Raw genomic sequence first — 22,543 nt, 5'->3', positions numbered from 1 at the left:
TTAGGTAGATAAGGAATTTCGGGAAATGAAATGCCTTCAATGCTAAGCAATTATCCTAGAGAGTGGTATATATATGTCAGGCCCTACAGGAGTCTTAGTGTATTTCAGTTATGCTGGGGAGAACTGAGGAGAGGGTTAGGTTGGCTTGAAATGTATGACTGTCTTTTCCTTTTGGAATAATATGATCTGATGTGCATTTAGCATCTTCATACAGAGATGTCTCATTTCAAACACAGGCTGTTGTATTTAATCAGACATGTTGACATTAACTCATTTTAGCAAATTTAGATATTTAGATGGGGTGTGTGTATGTGTGGAGAGTGTATGTATGTGTGTGTGTGAGGTGTGTGTGTGTGTGTGAGGTGTGTGTGGGATAGAAAGGTGTGTGTGTATGTGAGTGTGTGTGAGAGGGGTGTGTGTGTGTGTGTGTGTGTGTGTGTGTGTGTGTACCGACTTCTGGTCCCAAAGCACAAACTGCAAGTTTCTGCTGTATGTCCAGTAGCATCTAATTCCTTTGGAAACATATCACTTTTAATCTCAGCAGCTCTGAAACATAGGACCATCTCTTGTTTGTTTGTTTGTTTGTTCATTCGTTGTATAAAACAAGGTTTGCTGTTTATCTGAGGCTTGTGTGAAAATTACAACCTTCCTGCCTAGATCAATGACTAAGTTATCCACCATCATTGAGCCCTCATCTAGTAGCTGATGGAAACAGAAGCAGACACCCACAACTAAACACTGAGCCAAACTGGAATCCAGAGAGGGAAGACAGAGACAGCTGACCTGAACAAGGAGGAGCTAATGGGCCCCCAGACTGATAGCTGGGAAACCAGCATAGGACTGACTCAGACCCCCTGAACATGGTTCTCAGTTAGAAGGCCTGGACAGTCTAAGAGATCTCTGACAGTGGAACCAGGATGTATCCCTGGTGCACAAAAGGACTTTGGGAGCACATCCCCTATGCAGGGATACTCCCTTAACCTAGAGACAGAAGAGAAGGCCTAGAACCCTACTCCAAATGACTTGACAGATTTAGATGACCCCTCCTGGAAGGTGTCACCTTACATATGGAGTGCGGGGATGGGAGGGAAGGGGGGGCATGGAAGGGTGGGAGAGAGGGGAAGAGAGAGGGAGGGGGAACTGGGATAGACATGTAAAATAAAAATAAAAAACAACAAATAAAAAAATAATAAAAAGTGTTTTTTTACAAAAGTGTAAATTTAAAAATAAAATATTGCCTTACTTCATGAAAAAAAAAAAAAAAGAATTTCCTCGTTTTCCAGAATATGTTTTTAGCCACAAATTCCCAGGTAAATCTTAGTGGTGCACTCCTTGGCCTAGTGAACGGACCCTTCCATCATAGCCTTGGGTATTGGAACTACCTGCTACCATTTCACATTGAAAGCTGAGGCCATATGTCCAATTCCTCTAGGGCCCTTGATGCCCTAGCACAGGGCACATTGGCACATTGATTTATAACTGTCTCAGGAAACATTTGCTAATGGGAACGGATCACGGAGCCTTGACTTCCTTAAGGGTGTGTGAAACTTTGTGACTCTAAGGAATGGTGAGGTAGTGAGAATCATTACCTCCGATAGAAAGCACAGATACAGGAGTTTAAAACATGCCTGTGAACTGGTTAACATTTTTGTACCTTTGCAAGGTCTTGTGTGACATGTGGCCATGGTGGTGACCTGAGAGGGCCTGGGTAGAGGCGTGGATGGATGGATGGATGGATGGATGCATGAATGAATGAATATGAATGAACAAAACCAGTTTACACCAACCAGCAATCAAGGATGGCTCCCAGACACGGGGATCAGCCTGTGCCAAAACCATCAATCATCAAGAGTTGACCTGTGAGGAAGTAGTGTTACTGCTGTTGACAGACTCAGGCTAGGGTTCCTAGTCAAGCTCTGGGATGTGCAGACATCTGATACACGGGCCTTCATCTTCATTATTAATCTGGTATGCAGGGTCATTAGTGCTGTAAGCCAAGTGCTATAGCATCTGAGCTTTGTTTTGCTCAGACGCTTGCAACAAGGCAGGCTCAAACCCCCCAGGACTAATAGGGACAGTTGAGTGGTTTCAGCCAAAATCTTGGATACATGGGATAAGCTTGTCTGCAGGCACACTTAAATCCGCCTCAGAAGGTATGTGTGCCAAATCAGCTGTCTCGGATATCATACCCAGTCACCTAAGGCTCAGTGGGAAGGGAAGCAGCAGTTGCTTCATCTCTTGAGGAGAAACATTCACCTCCCCATCCTCAAGAGAACAATAGGCATGCTGACCCCCTCACTGTGGACACAGACACCACAGCTCATAGCAAACCGGAACTCTGCGGTGAACTGAAAGCGAATGGTGGGAATAAGATCTGGGAATGGAAGAAGAGATGGTGTGCATAGTAGGGAAGTTGCTATTCTCCAAGACAGTCACTGCTGTGGGTCAAGCGCTGTCCTCACAAAATTTGTGAGTTGAGAACCCAAGTTCCGTACTCCAGGTTGTGTTCTATTTGGAGTCGCAGTTTTGGGTTCAAACCCAATCCAGCCGACACCCGTTTCTTTCTTTGGTTTGTTAGGCTTCTTTTTTTTTTAATGTTGGTGGTGCGCGCACCTGTGTGTGTGTGTGTGTGTGTGTGTGTGTGTGAGAGAGAGAGAGAGAGAGAGAGAGAGAGAGAGAGAGACATTGTTTTTGTTTTGTATTACATTTTGGTACTTTGAATCAGGATCACACTATGTAGCCTAGCCTTGCCTTGAACTTGTGGTTATGTGCAATGAGCAAGGAGGGCATGACCAAATGTTTCAATATTTCAATGCTGGTGTGTCACAGAAGGCTACAGATTCCCAGAAGGCCTTGCTCATGCTACCTTGGCTAACTTCTCTCTCTCTCACACACACACCCACTTCCTTCTTTTGCAGAACTGTGCCTTTTTCTCGAACTGTCCATGCCTCCAACCTCCTCCTGCACCCCCCGCTCCTCAAGGCAGATGTGTCTCTCTTGAAGAATATGCTTGGCTAGTGATTCCTTCTGGCGAAACTAGATTATTCTATTTCTCAGTTCTCTCTGAACCATAAATTCATGCCTTTCAGGTTGGGCCCTCCACAGCCCGTTCCACAGCAAATTTATTGCCCACTCCATCTTCCTTTTGCACTACTTAATCTGCTGTATTTTAATTGGGTAATAAAACTCTGTGTGCCACCCGGAGAAATTCCAGAGCAAGCAATCATCAGGGACATTCTCTCAGCAGCCAATTTCTAATTATTTATTCAGGCCCAAAGCCTAATTCCGCCCCTGAGTGTGGTGGTTCTGAGCTGCTGCACTCCACATTTGTGGCTCTGGAGCCAGACACAGTGGGGGCTGGGCAGGCAACCCTTGGGGTCCCCCGTGAGTGCATCCCTGAGAAGACTGTCTCTGGAGCTGGAGCTGGATGGGTGAGTGTGGGAAAAAGGCCTGCCTGCCATTGTCATAGGAATAGCAGGGTGGCCCCAGGGCTTTGCACTGTTAAGTTTCAATACTGCTCAGAAAGGAGCCTGCCATAGTAAACACACATGTCCCCCATGAGGCTAAGCTGAAGAAAGAAAAGACTAGTCAAGTCTTGCCTTCAGCAACTGGAAGCACATTTACACGGGTTAAATTGTATATCAATAAAAATATTTCTATGAAATAAATGTATAAAGTGTCAGGGTAGGCCATGGAAAGATTATGAAGAGAGTTTTTGTCTCTCCCATAGATCTAGTCCTTTTAACTATGGCACAAAAGTCCAAATATTTGGAAAGGTGTGACCATGCACACTTTTAATCACACCACTTAGAAGGCAGAAGCAGGGGCATCTCTGTTAGTTCAGTTTCAACCTGGTCTACTTAGCAAGTTCTAGGCCAGCCAAAACTACATAGTAAGACCCTGTCTCAATAAAATAAATTTTTAAATTTGGTAAACACAATATTAAATATTTAAAAGTAACCATGTACTCCTGCACTAAGTAAAGTCAAAAGATAAATGACTGGCTAGGATAAACCAAATCAATAAGAAATATCAGTACCATGTCAGAAAAGAGTAATGTATGTGTAAATATATATATATATATATATATATATATACACATATATGTATATATGTGTGTATATAGAATCTATTAAAAGAAATAATAACTATAATTACCTCTTGCATATATATATATATATATATATAATGTATGTGTGTGTGTGTGTGTGTGTTTGTGTGTGTGTGTAGGTATAGGTGCAAGCGTGTACATTAGCTAACCATCCTGCCTCAGGGATCCCATTTCTGCTTCCTGACAGCTGGGATTACAAACAGTGGCTACTCCTGCCCAGCTTTTACAGACTCTGGGGGCTTAAAATCTGTTCTTCACACTTCCATGGCAAGTAGTTTGTCCACTGAACCATCTCCCTGGCTAGCCAATAACTAACTGTTTAAAAAGTTTAATTGTTTTTGGTGTTGTGAATGAAAATTGAATGTAGGGCCTCACAAATGCAAGGCAGGTACTATGTCACTGAATTATACCCCGGTTCTTTCTTCCTTCCTTTCTTCCTTTTTTATGACAGGATCTCAGTCCATTTCCCAGGCTGAACTTGAATTTGACACCCTCCCACCTCAGCCTTCTGAGTAGCTGGAATTATGTACCTGTGCCACTAGCCTTGGCTTAAATATTTTTTAAAGCCCATTTTTAAAAATTGAAAATCAAAATTATGATATTTGTTTTTCTTCATCCAAGTAGCAAGGACCCAATCTTGTGCATTGTTGATGGGAGTATAAATTGGTCTACAGTGAGTAAATTGACAATTATCTATCTGAAATACAAATAAAGACATGAATTGCTTAAATGGTGACCATAGTACTGAGAAACTCAGCTAGGTGAATTCAAATACCTTTGTACAAACTAGGACCACTGTGATAGATGTAGTCCATTGATGTCAACATCAAGTGGTACAAGATTATAATATACCTTTTGAACTTAGACACTTGTCTTCCAGGTATACACACATGGGGGAAAAAAGTATGTCACGTCAGGGTTATTTACAAAACACGGACTATTGCAGCTAAAAACTTGAAATTACCTAAATGTCTATCAAAAGAAATTGAGGGGCTGAAGGGATGGCTCAGCAGTTAAGAGCCCTGGCTGCTTTTTGAGGGCACCTAATTTCAATTCCCAGCACCCACATGGCAGCTCAAAACCATCTATAACTCCAATTCCAGGGGATTTAACACCCTCTTCTAGCCTGACATATAGACAGGAAAAAGTTCTTAGTTGCCAACGTGACTACATCTGGAATTAACTAAGACTCAGAAGTGGTGGGGTACACCTGGAGAGACTTATGCTTAATTTGAAGAGGGAAGATCCACTTCTAATCTGGATGCTTTGAGGTGGGGAAATCCCCCTGTGATCTGGACCACACCTTCTGCCAGCATCCTATATAAAACAGAGAGGAGCTTAACTCTTTCTTGCTTTTGTCTCCCTAGAAAGTGCATTCCCTCAGGACATTAAAGTCCGCTTCTGCTAGATTCTGGCTAATACTGAAGACCAGCTAAGAAGTCCAGCCTTGTAAACCAGATTCTTGGACCATTGTTGGATTAGCTGGACCACAGTCTGTAAGGCACTCTAATAAATCCCCTTTCTATAGATACAGAGAGATTTCATTCTATAAATTCTGTTATGCTAGAGAACCCTGACTAATGCACAGTCCTACACGCACACACACACACACACACACACACACACACACACACACTATAAATGTAAAACCTTTTTAAAAGCAGAATTGTTTTAATCAGTGATTGTAAACTCATACAACAGAATAGTCTTTAGCTGTTAAAAATTCTGAATGAGTTGCAGGAGTGATGGCTCAGTGGTTAAAAGCACAGGTTGCTCTTGTAGAGGACTAGGGTTCAATTCCCAGAGCCCAAATGGCAGTTCATAACTGGCCTCTGAGCATATGAGGCACATACATAGTACACAGTCGTAAACAAAGGCAACCACTCATACACATAAAATAAAAATAAACAAACCTCTTTTTTAAATTCTGGATAAATCACTGAATCAATATGAGAAATCCATTCATAAAGATAGAAGCATATAACTCACACACGTATGTAAAGTGGTTGTCAGGTGTGTAAAGAAAGATGATAGGGCATAAAATATATCTGTATGACTCATGTACTTCAAAATATTCAGAAGGATTCAACAAGAAATAAGTAACCCTGATTATTTGTCAGTGAGTGTTGAAGTGGGAGGAATTTGGGATTTGTTTAGTTTTAAAGCTTTATGAACTTCTTAACCTTTGAACCATGTAAATGTCTTATCTATTAAGGTAAATACATAGATATACAGACAGACAGATGGATGGATAGATAGATGATAGATAGATAGATAGATGATCGATAGATAGATGATAGATAAATGATCAATAGATAGATAGAAGATAGATAGATAGATAGATAGATAGATAGATAGATAGATAGATAGATAGTCAGTCTTCTGGTGAGGAAAGGGAGAGAAGACCCAGAGACTGATTACACATAGTGTGGTTTCCTGACAACAAAACCACATCAGAGTCTTAACTTTCTTCCTCCAGAGTCTGTCATAATGATAACAACTCCAAGAGGTGGGGGCTGGGGGAGCAGAGGAGGAGAGGGGAGGGGAGGAAAGAAGAGGAGGAGAAGATGCAGATAAGTTTGGCCTGACTCACTATCCCTGCATCTCTGTTTTTGTGTTTGTTTTGTTTTGTTTTTTCCAGAGTTTTTCCGTGTCACAGCTCTGTTAGACCAGGCAGGCCTTGAACTCACTGAGATCCGCCTGCCTCTGCTTTCCAGTGATACCAATGCCAGCACAGCTCTACTTTTGATGCTATTGTCAAATATTATACACAAAACTCGTGTGTGTGTGTGTGAGTGTGTATGTGTGTGTGTGAGTGTGTGTGTGTGTGTGAGTGTGTGTGTGCGAGAGAGAGAGTTCTACTCATCTAAATGGCCATTTGCAACCTTGTTTTCTAATTTCTTCTTTTAGCAGCCTAAAATAAAGGAAGTGATCTGCATCTTTGGACTTCTGAGAAAACCTGCCTATCAGAATCTTACTAATTTTTACTGGAACACAAATACAATGAAAGGGGAGTAGGCCATACACCCAAAACACTGTACAAACTCAGGGAGGCCCCTCTAGCTCTATCAGATGTCAGTCATCCAAGATCCACATCTGCTCTTAGTGATTAATAGTCAACACACATTTAATGAGAGCTACATGATAACTTCATATTTTGTTTTCTTTCTTTTTCTGGTAGTGGCTGTTGTTTAATACAGGGTTTCACAATCCTCCTGCCTCTGCCTTCTCAGTGTGGGATTATAGGCATTGCACATGACTGGTAGGTATTTTGATATAATAATAATCTTCCCACAAAGTCTTTTGAGATAAAGCTCTCAGTTTGGCTCTAATGTTAGTCATGAATGCACAGTAAGGGATAAGAGTTTATTAACAAAGGGATTTGATGTCTTCATAGTTGGACTCAGAAGAGGGAAGGTCAGGTCATCTTGGGCTATACAGCAAGACCTCTTTCAAGAGAACAAAAGAATAAAGAAAGAAATCAGAATTGTCCTGGGGAATTTGCTTCCACTCATAGCGCAGCCCATGAGTTGAAGATCTAGAGATTTAGGGTGTCACACAGCACAGATTGTGAATCTAGGGTGTCACACACTCATAGCACAGCCTGTGGATCTAGAGAGTCACACAACACAGAGGTTGTTTAGGCATTGCCAGGAAAGACAGAGAAGTCTGGATGTTGGTTGGGTAAACCTGGGTCCTGTGGAAAAGACTTCGAGAGAAGGAGACCGACTGCCTCTGTTGGTTGGAGTCATTGGATGCAAGGTTCATTCGAAGATGCTTTTGAGTTGAAGAAATCCTATCCAGGTATCAGTTGGTTGTAGAAGGAGAGCCAGGCTACTGGAGAGCTGCCCAGTGAGTTCAAAGAGATGAGGGTGGGAGAGAGGACTTGGTAGAAGTCTACCTACAAATGTACACAGGGCTAGCTAACTGTCTCAGCTATACAGGCATCCCCTCTCACCTCAGCAGCCTTTCCAGGCTCTCCCATGGCTTGCTTTGTTGCTGACCACAGCACTTCTAGGGCCCATCACAACATAACTACAATCATTTCTCATCTAAGTCATGGGGCTTCGACTCTGGGCAGTAGTGGACGGCATTGAGAAAATTCCCATTGGGGTTCTTTTCTGCAATCTTAATAAAAGCAGATTACTGTTCAGATGGGACTTGCCCATGGGCTAGCCCAGGCTGTCTTCATAGACCTTGGAGGGGAAGACAAACTTTGTAAGGAGCTAAGTGTGTCTCATGGACCAGAGCTGAGGGCATACATAGCACAGTGGCACATCTAGCATATTTGAGGTCCTATGTTCAAGCATTTAGCACAACAGACAATTAAAACAGAAAACAAACTTCCCGAATGAGTCCTTTCTGAGCCATGGATGATACTGTTGGGTTCCCAGCATCTTGAGGACTCCACATGCATCTTACCATCTCTGTTCTCAGTTATTTACCAGCAGACTAAAATACAGTGGGGGTTGCGGGGACCATCTAGTCATCTCGCTAGATAGTGGAAAAGCATCTGGCAAAAGTCAACACCCATTCATAATGAAAACTAATGAGAGGTGAGCTTCCTCCACCTGACAAACCACACATGAGAGCAGCTTATGTCACAATTTCCCCTAAAGACCAGGGGCACTCAGACAGCATCAAACCACAAATGTTTGCCAGGAACAAGGGAGGAAAAGCAAGAACAAAATGTATCCAGATTGGAATATCACATTCATTTCCATAGACAGTCTTATACAATCAATTCTGGGAAATTTATGCTTACTAATAAGTATGGCAGAGATGGAAAATGCAAGTCCACTATGCAAAAATTGACTTCATGTCTATAGACTATCAACAAACAAATTAGAATTTAAAAGACTGAGCAGTGATGGCACAGCCTTTAATCTGCCAGAGGAAGGCATATCTGTGTTCAACCTCAGCCTGGTCTACAAAGTGAGTTCCAAGACAGGGCTACACAGAGAAACCCTGTCTCAAAAACCAAACAAAAAGTTAAAACAAACAAACAAAAAACAATGCAGTAAAACTGCATCAGAAATACAAAATACTGAGCTGGGGAGGTAGTTCAGTTGGTAGACTACTTGTCTAGCATATGGAGAACCCTGGGTTCATCCCCCAACACTACAAAAAACAGGCATGATGGTGCATGCACTCAGGAGGGGGAAGTAGAAAGATGAGAAGTTCAAGATCATCCTCAATCAGCTACATTGTGAGTTCCTGCCAGCGTGGACTACTTGAGGTTATTTGTATGTATGTATGTATGTATGTACATATGTATATGCATATATGTGAAAGACTTATGTTTACTTCAACAAAATATGAGCAAGGCATGTGAGCTGAACACATCAAAACATTTCTCTGAGAAATTAAGAATGACTTAAACAGGAACACTTGATGGTCATGGAGGGTTAGAAGATTAAATATTGTTAAGAATTGACTATCTCCAGTTAGGTCAAGAGATCCAGAACAATCCCTAAGAAAAAGTCAAGATGATCTTTTGTAGAAATCGAAAGGATAATTTTAAAATTCATGGAAGTACAAATAATATGGCTTAGCCAAACAGTTTAGAAAAAGGATGAAGTTAGAGGACACAGACCATTTGAGTTCAAGATTTCTTATGAAGTCATAGTGACCAAGATAGTGTGGTATCACAGAAGGCTAGACACAGAATTCAGGAGTCAGAAGTTCTTTCTGGAAAGAGCCTGACGGTAGGCGTTATAGACTCTGTTTGAACTTTGCCTGTGCATCATAGATGAATGGGCTTCATTGGGTTCTAATGAACCCTTATTTTAAAAACAGGCGGTGGGCCAGAATTGGCCCTCGACAAAGCTTGTCGGTCTCTGATATAGACTAAAGGAACCATGGGTACAGACATAGAAACCACAAATATGCTCAGCCTACTCTTTTATTTCTTGATTTTCTTGTAGATTAGTGTGGTCTGGGACTCACAGTGCTTCCTTCTGCTGCCTCAGCACCCTGGGAGTGAGAATTCAAGGCACATGTGTACTGCCGTGCCAAGCTTCTCAAGTGATTCTCAACAAAGATGTGAAGTAACTCAACAGATATAGATAGGACTTGGGGTCTACTGAGAAACACACACACACACACAGATCTATCGGGCTGATAAGTCAACCATGATGAGCAGTCTATAAACTGGAGGGTAAGACAAATGATTTTCAGTCTGAGAGCCAGGCCAACAACCAATACAACCCTGAGTCCAGAGGGGAAGAACTGAAGAGTCTAATATGTTCTGCTGGAAGGTCCACCCAGCCAGCCCTGACATCCATATATATACCCAAAGAGTCTGGGACATGTCAATCTCCCTCCCCCCCCACTTCTCTCTCCCCAAACCCTGCCCCATTCCAGAAAGCCCACCATGGGTGGCTCCTCCCCTGGAGATGCCTGAGACCTCACCTACCAGTTACTTAATACCCAGCCCACAGATCTGCCATGTGTGCTCTGTCCCCTACCTTCCTGAGGGTCACCCAGGAGTGCTCTGCTTTGCATTGCCTTTGTTATTAAATCTGGATTTATTAATTCAGTTTGATTTGGCTTATTGCATTGGCAGAGGCAGCAGAGGAACCCAGAAACCAGGATCCAACACTTAATTAACATAATGTTCAGGACAGCAGGAGAAAAGCACCCTGCTCTGGAGCCTGACAGTGAGTTTTCTCCTCCTCCTTCTCCTCATCTTCCTCCTTCCTCCATTTTCCTGTACCAGCCCAAGGTCATGTTTTCTCCATCCAACTCACTATTCTCAGGAAACACCCTTTAAAAACTCCAGGGAGTCTTCTCTACACATCCCACAATCAGTTAAGTCAACATCCAAAATTAGCCTCTGTGGTCTTTGGAAGAAAATGGCCCCCAAAGGGAATGGCACTATTAGGAGGTGTGGCTGAGTTGGAGGAAGTGTGTCACTGTGGGGGCGGGCTTTCAGGTCTCCTGTGCTCAAAATAGCACCTAGTGTCTGAGACCACTTCCTGTTGCCCACAAGTCAGGATATAGGACACTCGGCTACTTCTCCAGCACCATGTCTGCCTGCACATGCCACCAAACTCCCAGATGCCATGATGATAATGGACTAAATCTCTGAACTCATCATAAGCGAGCCACCTCAATTAAATGTTTTCCTGTATAAGAGTCACTGTGTCTCTTCACAGCAATAGAAACCCCAACTAAGACAACCAGTCAGTGGAGAAAGGATTATCCTCTAAATGAGCAAGATTGAAATAACTGGAAAACTATTTGAGACTAGGAGACCTTGGACTTTTACCTCATTATAAAAGAATTCAAAATTGATCATAGGCTAAATTGTAAAAGATTATAAAAGATAAGAAGTAATAATAATAATCCCTTTTGTTAACCACTGCTGTGTCTGATTAAGAAATACCTCCCTGTGACCCCAGCTAATGTGTTCCCCTACCAATGGGGAACACGGAGCCTGAACCGGATATCTCCTTTAACCAAGTAAGACTTCCAGTGGGACCACAACCTACAATTTACCCCTACCTACAAGATGTACTGAGTTGATAGAGAAACCATGGAAGTAGCCAACCAGTGTCATGTCCAGCTTGAGCCCCATACCATGAAAGGGAGCCCACCCCTGAAACTGCCAGCAAGGTCAAGACCCAGAGGCTGGACAGCCCAGAGACCTAGGACAAGACCAACAGTAAATACAGAAAGACCTGGCCTCTGAGGCCACCTGGATGCCTAGGAGCCAGGCTCCTGCCCGTCAGTCACAGCTTACAGAATATTCACTGCTATATTCTTTTTGAGCCAGACACAGTGAGTAATTTTGATAAAGTCCATTTGTGTCTCCCCTCCCATTATAACTAATATCTTCATTGTTACCAATCTCTGACCCTAACACTGGGCCATAATTCTCACTTTTGGGAGTTGTGAAACAGTAACAAAATCGAGTGCTGACTCAGAAGGGACTGGAGGGCGGGGAGGCTGGGAGCATGGTTGGAGGGAAGGGGAAAGGGGAGGTTCCTGGGAGAGGGAGCCTCCCTCCTTTAATCCATCTATGGGCCAGACCCCATGTGAATTGGAAATGAGAGGACCATGATGACCCCGGTGGGTGGAAATTCCACTAGGGTCACGCAGTATATAGGAGGGTTACTGAGGCTGGGTGTCCTCTGTGATTGAAAAGTGGCTATCCAAGTTCTAACCGGCAGGGTATTTTATTTATTTATTTTTTTAAAGACACAATCTCATTACATGGCCCAGACCTGCCTCCAACTTTCCACTCTCCTGCTTCTGCCTCTGGTGCCCTGTCACGTCTGGCTATGTATCAGGTTTGTGCAATGACAGGGGCCTGGATGTCTGGGTGTTTGGTCAGCAGGGTACTTCTCTTTCATTATTAGTTAATTAATTACTTTTCCCAGCCAAATCACAGCTTCCCCGCCCTTCCTCCTCTCCTCCCAGTCCGTCTCTCCAACCCTCCCCCATCCACTCCTCCTTTCTCTCCAGAAAAGGGAAGGTCTCCCATGTATATCAGCCAACCATGCATGGCATGATGCAGTGAGACTAGCACCTCCTCTCCTATTGAGGCTGGACAAGGCAACCCAGTAGGAGGGAAGGGTCCCAGATGCTGGTAACAGAGTCAGAGACAGCCTCTGCTCCCTCTGTTAGCGGTCCCACAAGAAGATCTGGCTATGCTGAGGACAAAAAGATTGCATGCTATAAAACAGACTATTACCAAGACAGAAATCCTTAAAGCATTTCCAGCCTATAGAACAGGTAACTGAAATATCTGATGTAGCCAGAAGTATTCAGTCAGGTACCACTGCAGGGAGAATCATGTCCACGCCCTCATTATACAGATGTCCTGACTAATGAGGGGACACGTTAGAACCCTATACTTGAGCTTAACTGTGACAACTGTCCTTTAACATCCAAGACCCACTAATACCCAAAGCACATCTATTTGCCAAGGTGGCAGACTCTAAAATATTTAGTATCAACTGTAAACCATTATGGAACCATCTCTTCTGGATGAAGATGGGTCACCCTTTATGACTGAGCCTGGGTTTCTCAGGCCCTGAGACCAGATTGAACCCATAGGTCATTAAGCAGGAAAGGCCAGCAGCCAAGTGAAAAAATACAGTACTGCAGAAGGGAAAGAAGACAAAAGAGTTACCAAACACTGGGCAACTCTAGGGGTCCTCAGAGACAGCTCATCCCTCACTAAGGGATAAGATGCTCCTGGGGCCGGCAGCTCCCTCAGAACTCCAGTCTACTCACCCACAAGAGCACAGAAAGGCTGTGGGAATTATGGTGTCTACCACCGATTACAACTGCAATACAATGGAATAGTAATGTCAAGAGGCTCTAATGAGGCACCATGAGGACCACTGTCCCTTTCAGAAGTAGGAACCAAAGCCTCTGGTTTAAAGAGTGAAATGCCACCAGCTATGGGACGCACGTGTATCAGAAGACAAGACAAGAAAGCTCAGGGGAAGGATGGCTCTTTCTCAGAAAAACGCCCACAATGCCTCAAAGGGAGCATCACTTGCCAACATCAGCATCCTGAAGCATCTGTCTAGATGCTTCAGCAGGCGAAGTGCTTGCTGCACAAAACCTGTCAAGGTGAGTTTCCGTGACACCCAGACCCTACAGTGGAAGAAGAGAACTGAGTCCCAAATTTACCCTCCGACTTCCATGTGTGTGCCATGGCACGAGCTGACCACACACACATATACTCACTCACACTCACACACTCACACTCACACTCTCACACACTAACACACATATTCACACATCCACTCACACACACTCTCTCTCTCTCACACACACACACAGTCACTCACACACACACACACACTCACACAAGTAATAATATAAAGAAGAGCCTGTCTATGTCTATACATAAATAAAATACTACCCTCTCCTCAGTGTGGAGATAAGCCAATAAATTAATTTCCAGTAAAAATGAGATTCTCCTTCCCACTCCCTCACTCTTGCTCATGCTAATTTCTCAGATCCTACGTGACCATCAGAATGGCTACACTAAGTCCAGAGTGAACAACCTCAGGACGATGGTGAGGATTAAACTCATGTGTCATCTTGCTGGCCCCTGGGTGTCTGTGCAGTCAAACATTATTCTGGGTGTGTCTGTGAGGAGGGTGTTTCTGAATGGGACTGACATGGATGGGTAAACTGAGTCAGGCAAACCTCACTCCCCCTTTTGGGTGGGCTTCTAATCTAGAGAAGGCCTAATTAATGAACAAAATGCAAACTGAGGGGAAGTTTGCTGTCTGTGGTGGTCTGAGCTGGGAGTGGCCTTGTCCTGGCTTCACCCTTCAGGTAGGGTGGAGGTTAGACCATCAGCCCTCAGCTTCCAGTGCTCTCAGGGCAGCAGACCCAACTTGAGCGACGCTGGAGCTTTGGTGGCTTCTCGGCCTCCACAATCACTCAACGCATTCCTTAATCTTTTTTATAATAACTAAACATGTATGTATACATAAGATGCGTGTAGCATAATATAGGATATAAATGTTATATATGATATTGTATACATTATAGTGATGATATTAATAAACTTAATAACTTTAAAACAGTGACTCAAGTGTATGACAACCAAATGAAGTCTCTCAAAGCCAAGCAAACGCCTATCTTTCCCAGTCTTTCAAAAGCTCTGGACAGAGCTTATGATACTCATTTCCGCTTGAATAACCTGCCTTATTCCCACATCCTCAGCAGGAGATGCTGAATGTCAAACAGGCAATGTCTAATGAGCTGTTCGCTCTTCCTACCTCTCCCAACTGTCACAAATCCATTCTATGAGTCCCTCACAGCGTCAAGTCTTCACCACACCCGGTCTCTCCCGCCATCTGTAGAACGCATTCTCGTTTTCTCTCCCTTCCCTCGGTTTAATTACCCACCTCATCTGGTTTTATTTCTCTCTTTCGTGTTTGGTCAAGACAGCTTTGTGTCTGACTAAACCAAGCTGAGATCTGATAATAAAGAGAAAGCATTTTTTTGGACATCCTTACTATGAAGCAAATTTCCAAATGGACCCCAAACCACTGATAGTCAGTCACTTGTTCCAAACAAGCCCAAGACCTTTTCTTTTATTAGCGCCTAAGATGACCCTTCCCTCCTGACAGAATGACTCCTGTTAGTTTCCTGTTTAAGACATTGCTGGGAGAGGCGGCTACCAGTGTCTAAGAAAAACAGTTGCCTTGGAAACTCGCTTGTGTAGAGGAGCTGGTGTGTGTGATTCTGAAGAAACTCAGGAGCTTACACAACTTCACAAGTTGCAGGATCTCCCTGTGGATTTCCAGGCTGGCCTTTCTGGTCGCCCCACACACCAGCCTACTTTCACAGCTGGATATCCCCAGACCTCCTGGAGCTTTTCCTAATGGACCACTCTTGATAGGCGCTGTTAATGCTTTGCTTTTTTCCAATATGAAGTTTTGATAAGGAAATGAAAGAGATGTCAAAGAGACTGTGAAAATAGGCCTAATAACCTACTTCCTTTGACACCTCAGACTGGCTGTGCCCACGGAAAGAGACAAGAAACTCTCCATTTTCTCACCCCACAATAATGCTGCTCTGAGGCCGTACCTGGCTGAGGAAAGCATCCAGTAATCATTTTCTTCTTCCTTTCAAATGTCTGTCCATCGGGTTCAGATGGGATCTCCTTCTATCAAGGTGTCTTCCTTTTTCCTTAGGGGGATGTTAGGCTTTGTACTATTAGGGTGTTCAGAGTATTAAATGATGTCTTCCAACATAGTGAGCATTCATCTATTTTATTCAAAATCAACTGTTTAAATATGAATATCATTTTAAAAAAGAAAACTCCACAAAAATACCCTGAATAATGCTTGGCCAAATATCTGGGCACAGTGGCCCAGCCAAGTTGACACCTAAAATTAACATTTAACGATTCTATAGGCCTTAGACCTTCCTCGTCCTGTCACCCTCCTATGAGAAGTGTACCTGGTATCTTTTTACCACTCTCTCAGTGACGTTCATGTCCCTGACCACCAGCTCATTCACACTAAGTGGCAGAGTGAGCAAAGCTGAGCCTGGGTCCCAGGAGCCACGTAAAAAGCTGTGTCATGCCTGTAACCCAGCACTGTTGGGGACCAGAGACAAGACGATCTCTGGAGTTTGCTGGCTGCCAGCCTGGCTCCAGGTCAGTGACACTGTCTCAAGAAGATATGTCTCTAGGAGAGTGACGGAGAAGAACACATGCTGACCTCCACATCTGCACACACATGTGCCCACAACGTACACATGCACACAGCACACACATACACATGCACACACACACATGCACATATGCACACAGCACACACATGCACAGGCACATGCACACACACATGCACACACACAGGGAGAGGGGTATCACTATTGCCCTTACACTAAGAACACAGTGGGAAGTAAAACACAATTGACAATGTGGCTTTTTAAGGATGTTGAGCACCTCCCACAGATTGTGGTCGTTTCTCAGAAGGCCACAGATGCAACTTTTAAAGAAGGGGAGGAGAAGGGCGAGGGAGGAATAGGAAGGTGGAGGAGGACCTCACTGGCCACTCCCTGACAACACAGCCTCTGTCAGCTTTCCAAGCTTTGCCCAGAAAGCCCTGCATCTATTTGGTCCAGCATTATTCTCATCAAACATTTACCAAGCACCTTCTAGACTATCGGTTGCTATACCCAGCTGAGCCACAGGCATCAGCTAAGGCAGACTTGAAGTTGGAGCGCTTGAAGGCACTGGCTACCAGGTGTTTCACCAGCCGAGCAAACAGAGATAATTTGAAAATCAATGTCAATAACTTCTAGTCATTTCCTAAAATATCACTCCCCGTCTACACATGACATGGAGTCCTAGACAGTGGAGAGCTGTGCTCTAGCCTACTCTGCTTGCAAATGCTAAAAGCTGCACGCTCATCTGCCAGGACCATTTAGCTTGATGTGACTACCTATATGTCTTTGGCCTTGGGACCTCTTCCAGCCTCCCTGCCCTCCCCATCCCCAAGAGTTCTCGGCTCTCCCCGCCACCGCTGTTAGTTACTTATAATTCACAAAATTATTTTAAAGATGTCTAAACGAAGCTGCTTTTTCAAAAAGCATATTATGATAAAATGCATGATATTTACTTCACCTTTTTTAAAAAAAACATAGTTTATTTTGTATAAAAAATATGTTTTGCCTGCATGTGTGTATACATACCACTTTGCCTGCCTGGTGCTGGCAGAGACCAGAATTGGACATTGACTCCTCTGGGACTGGAGTTATAGGTGATTGTGGGCTGTCATTCAGGTTCTGGGATTTGAACTTAGGTCAATGCTCTTAACTACTGAGTAATCTCTCCAGACCCATACTTCACCTTTGTGTGTGTGTGTGTGTTTGTGTATGTGTATTTGTGTGTAAGTGCCTGTGTGTGTTTGTATATGTGCTTGTGTGTGTGAGTTTATGTGTGTGCATGGGTGTGTAACTATAGAATCTCAGAATTATTTGGAGAGACTGCCAGGGCTGTTATTCTCTCTGGTATGCCCAAGCTTCAGTGATGCAGGTACCTGAACAAGGCCAGCAGCAGGAAACTCGCTGTTTGCTGAGGCAGCCCAACCATTCTCTACATCACACAGACTAATCTCCTCATGTCCATACTCATTAATCAGGGAGTTGATTCTCCTAGAGAGTCTCTCTCTACACAAAATAGAAAGACTCTTCAATATTTACTGTTTACCAATTTTACTATTAGCATAACACAAAATACTATAATATAATGCTCCCTTGGATCTGAAAGGGACGTTTGCATGTGATCAAGCTGTTTGAGTGATCCTTGTTGGCTTTAATAGTATAGTGTCAAATGATTGAAAGATAAAAATAAGTAATAAAAATTACCTCTATAATATACTCGTGCAATTCTTCCTTGCTACTGTTCAAAAAGGGAGTCACGGTACTGCTTTCTGCATGCCTTCCAGAAACTTTTCTACACAAACATAGATGTTCAGTGCCTGACCCTTTTGAACAATTGGAGGCATGCCATGCACATGTTCTGACTCCTTCCCAATGGTAGATGGGAAAGATTTGTCTGTAGAAAAACAAGGACGGGTTTTATTTCCACCCCTCCTGGTTTCCCTTTTGCTCTGCCTTGATTCTGAGCAGGCTCTCACTATGTAGACCAGGCTGGCTTGGAACCCAACTATGTAGTCAGGCCAGGCTGACTTTTCCAAACAATAAAAGTGACATTTGAGTGTTACCTGACTTTACCTATCTTCTATCATGAGTGGTGTGGATAGATGGCTCGGAAGTTAAGAGCACGTCCTGCTCTTGAAGACCAGAGTCTGTTTCCCAGAGACCATGTCACGTGAAGTCACGTGATTCACAACTGCCTGCAACTCCAGCTCCCGGGCACCACTTCTCCGCCCTTCTCTGGTGCTCATATACCCACACAGAGACATACACAGATACATATGATTTAAATAAATAAATAAAAATACTTAACCTAAACCATACTGATGACAGCCAAGGACATGAGGAATTGCTCAATGTCATGATATGTCAGGGAATTAATTGCAAGACAAAGGCAGGATAACATAACCACCCCACCTTGGTTGGAAGGACTTCTATCAAAAAGTTAACAAACGCTGGCAAGCTGAGGAGAAGAGGACTCGGTGCTGTTGGTGGGAAGTAAATATGGAGCACAGTGTGGAAGAGCTTCAGAGTCTAAATTAGAGCTGCCAATCTGAATATTCCGGTCCTGGGCTGTGTCCAAAGGAAATGCAATGGAGGCACGAAGGATTTTACCACACTGTTGTGTTTACTGTGGCACAATCCGAAACAGCCAACCGGGGTCATCAACAAGTAAACAAATGAAGAAAGAAAATGTGTGCATACGCACTGGAATATCATTCAGCCATTCAATGAATGAAACTCTGTCACTTTTAGAGACATGGATGAAACTGGAGAACGCCACAGTAAGTGAAACAAGCCAAGCTCAGAGGCTGTATTTGTATCTTCTCACTGATGTGTAAATAACTGGTCTCTGTCTTAGCCATTCTTCTACTGCTGTGACGGAGCACTTAACTGGGGATTAGTCCATTGTCATCATGGCGGGGACCACGGTGACACAGGCAGGCAAGTTGTTGAGGAAGTAACTGAGCTACATCCAGATCTGCAGGGAACAGGAAGGACAGGCTGGCTTGGGCTTCTGAAGCCTCAGAGCTCACCCCTGTTTACACACTTCCTCCAACAAGGCCATATCACCTAATTCTTTCAAATAGTGCTGCTTCTGGTAAGTAAGCTTTCAAATATATGGACCTTTAGAGATCATTCCCAGTCAAACCAACACAGCTCACAGCAGATAACCAAATGGTGATTGCTGCAGGGTGGAAGGCTAGAAAGGGGAAAGACATAATGTCCTAGCTAGGTTTCTATTGCTGTGATGAACTTGGGGAGGGGACAGTTTATTTTCACTGATAGCCCTTCCAGACCGGAGTCATATCAGGAGCTCAAGGCAGGAACATGGAAGCAGGTACTGAAGTAGAGACCATGGAGACTGTTGTTCACTGGCTTGCTCTTCATAGCTTGCTCAGTCTGCATTTTTATACTACCCAGAGCCACCAGCCCAGAGGCGACATCACCCACAGTGGCCTCAGACCTCCCACATTAATCATTAATCAAAACTACACCCCCCCACACAGACTTGTCTACGGGACAATCTCATGAAGGTGTCTCCTCAACTGACAACCTCTCTTCCCAGCTATATCTGGGTGTGTGACAAGCTGACAAAAACCAACCAGCATACCCTGATTTGATCATTACGCATGGTAAGCGCATACTGAATTACCATATTCTAACCCATCAGTATGTATGGATATTATGTATATAATCAAAAAACTTACATGGGAGAAGATAAAAAAAATTACTGGGGTGAATTTGATCAAACTATTTTATGTATGTACATAGGTACATGCGTGAAATTGTCATAATGAAATCCGTAATTGTGTATAATCGGTTGTGGTGGGCTGAATGGCAATGGCCCCCCAGGCCTGTGTATCTGGTCCTTGGTCCCCAGTTGGTGGAACTGTTAGGAGGGTTGAGAGGTGTGGTCTTGCTGGAGGAGGTGGGTCAATGGGCTGGGCTTCAAGTTTCAGAAGCCCATATCATTCCTAGTGGTACCCTCTCTGCTTCCTGTGTGTGGATAGAGATGGAAGCTCCCAGATACGGCTCTGTTGCTGTGTTTGCCTGCTTGCTACCTGACATGTTCCTGACATGTTCATGTTCGAGGACTTTAACCCTCTAAGGCCCCCAGTTAGATGATTTATTTTATAAGCTGCACTGGGAGTGGTGTCTCTTCAGCAACAGAAAAGTAACTAAGACATTGATGTACGCTAATAAAATCATTTAACAACTATGCAAATTCTTCCTATGGTCTCTGATCATAAATGACATTGTCATACCTTTCATTAATACGTCAAAGTTATTTCATTGTCTATTATATGAAGGGTAAATATTTTTACAGCTTATCATTTTGTTTTACAAAATCACTTAAGGTAGGTTCTGTGCAAACTTTCTACTTTAGTTGGATTAGGGGTAGAGATGATGACTTCATAGGTAAGGCTCTCTGTCACACAGCACGAAAACCCAAGCTCAGATCCCCAACAGGCTTGTGAAAAGCATCGTGGCCCACACATGTACTCCTGCGCTGAAGATATAGAGTCAGAAGATCTCTGGGGCTCACTGCAGAGCCAATGTAGACTAATTGGCAAGCCCCAGACCCTAATAATAGGAAAATGACTCCTTACAGGAACAACACCTGAGTGTGTCCTCTGACTTACACATACATACACACACATGGGGGGTGGGGAGGAGAGAGGGAGAGAGAGAGAAAAGGTGTGGGTGGGTGTGTAAATAGATAAATACATAATTTTAGTTAGGTTCAATCCTACTTTGAGGTGATCAAACAAATTTCCCTTTCCTTGTCTATTACCATTATTCCTTTTTATCGATCTTTGAATCTTTAAAAGTGTGAGAGTTGCAGACTTTTAAAATATTACTTACTTTCACTGGGAAGTGGTGGTGCATGCCTTTAATCCCAGCACTCAGGAGGCATAGATAGGCAGATCTCTGTGAGTTCAAGACCAGCCTGGTCTATAGAGTTCCAGGACAGCCAAGGCAGTTACACAGAGAGAGTTGATTTGAAAAAAAAAGAAAGAAAGGAAGGAAGGAAGGAAGGAAGGAAGGAAGAAAGAAAGAAAAGAAAACAGCAACAAGTTTATATATATATGTATATATGTGTATATATATGTATGTATATATATATATATATATATATATATATACTTACTTTCATGTTTAACATCATGGGCTGGTTTTGAAAATATAGTTGATGGAACATGGCTGTTTCCACATGTATGTACATGTTTTACACTACCAGGACAGAACAGAGACATCTGAGCCCAAAAACCCTAAAATATTTAGCTTTCTGGTTACAGGAAAAGTTTACTATCTCCTAATACAGGAAAAGAAAAACACACTGGTTTCTCTTGGCATAAAATATGTGAAGGAAAAAAATCCACTAGGGAAAAAATAGATCCAATATGGTAGGCTCCTTTCTTTGGTACAGTCCCCTCTCCTGGAGGGCACTGGAGAACTGTGCTTCCTTTTTGTTTTAATCATACTAGTTCTCTTTCAAGAACACCACAAATCTCTCATTGTTCTTCTGCCAGGTGGGCCAGAAGCTCCGCTTCTCCCACTTGTTCAGGTATTAATGATGTGTGGGACCGTCTCTGGGGAGCCGTGGGCTGTGCAGAGCTGAGGTTCTTTGTTTTAAGCCAGTCCTTTGGAATCCCGGTTTGTACCACGACTCCACCTCCCTCTCCCCTAGGATTGACAAGGGTCTCTTCTAAACTGGCATTTATCATTTTTTTAATGCGTTGTAACGGGACCCAGAGGACATCCCCCCCTGAACATTAGACGAAGGAATCCCCCTCCAGTGTCTCCATGGGTTAACTCCAGTCGCTTGCTCCAGCTGGCCGCCCTTGTTTCTCAGACGCCGCAATTTTCTCCACATTACTAATGAATCTCATTAGGCCCATCTCTGCCATTCGGAGACTGCTTCCCTTCCTGCGAGGCAGCCATGAAATACTGAATAATAAAGGGGAAACTTAGGAGACCGTCATGCGGGGAGAGAGGCGATAGGAAGTGTGGGATGAAATGCTAGCGGGTTGAGCTATATTATGGAGATAAACTCAAAAACACTTCGCAGGTATTTAATTTACTTTGTATTTTCATTATTTCGGTATAATGGTCAGTCCCAAGGCACAAATCCATGAGGTATGTGGAAAACGCAATAACACTCATACACGACTAAAATTCCGTGTGGGAAGAGCAGTCTCGCTGCTGGAAGTAGTTTTACACACAGAGTTCTGTTAGATTCCCATGGTGATCAAATGGGTCGTACAAAAGTGC

Source organism: Phodopus roborovskii, unplaced genomic scaffold, assembly GCF_943737965.1.
Source record: "Phodopus roborovskii unplaced genomic scaffold, PHOROB, whole genome shotgun sequence".
Classification (NCBI taxonomy): domain Eukaryota; kingdom Metazoa; phylum Chordata; class Mammalia; order Rodentia; family Cricetidae; genus Phodopus; species Phodopus roborovskii.
Note: the sequence above shows the minus strand (reverse complement) of the source record.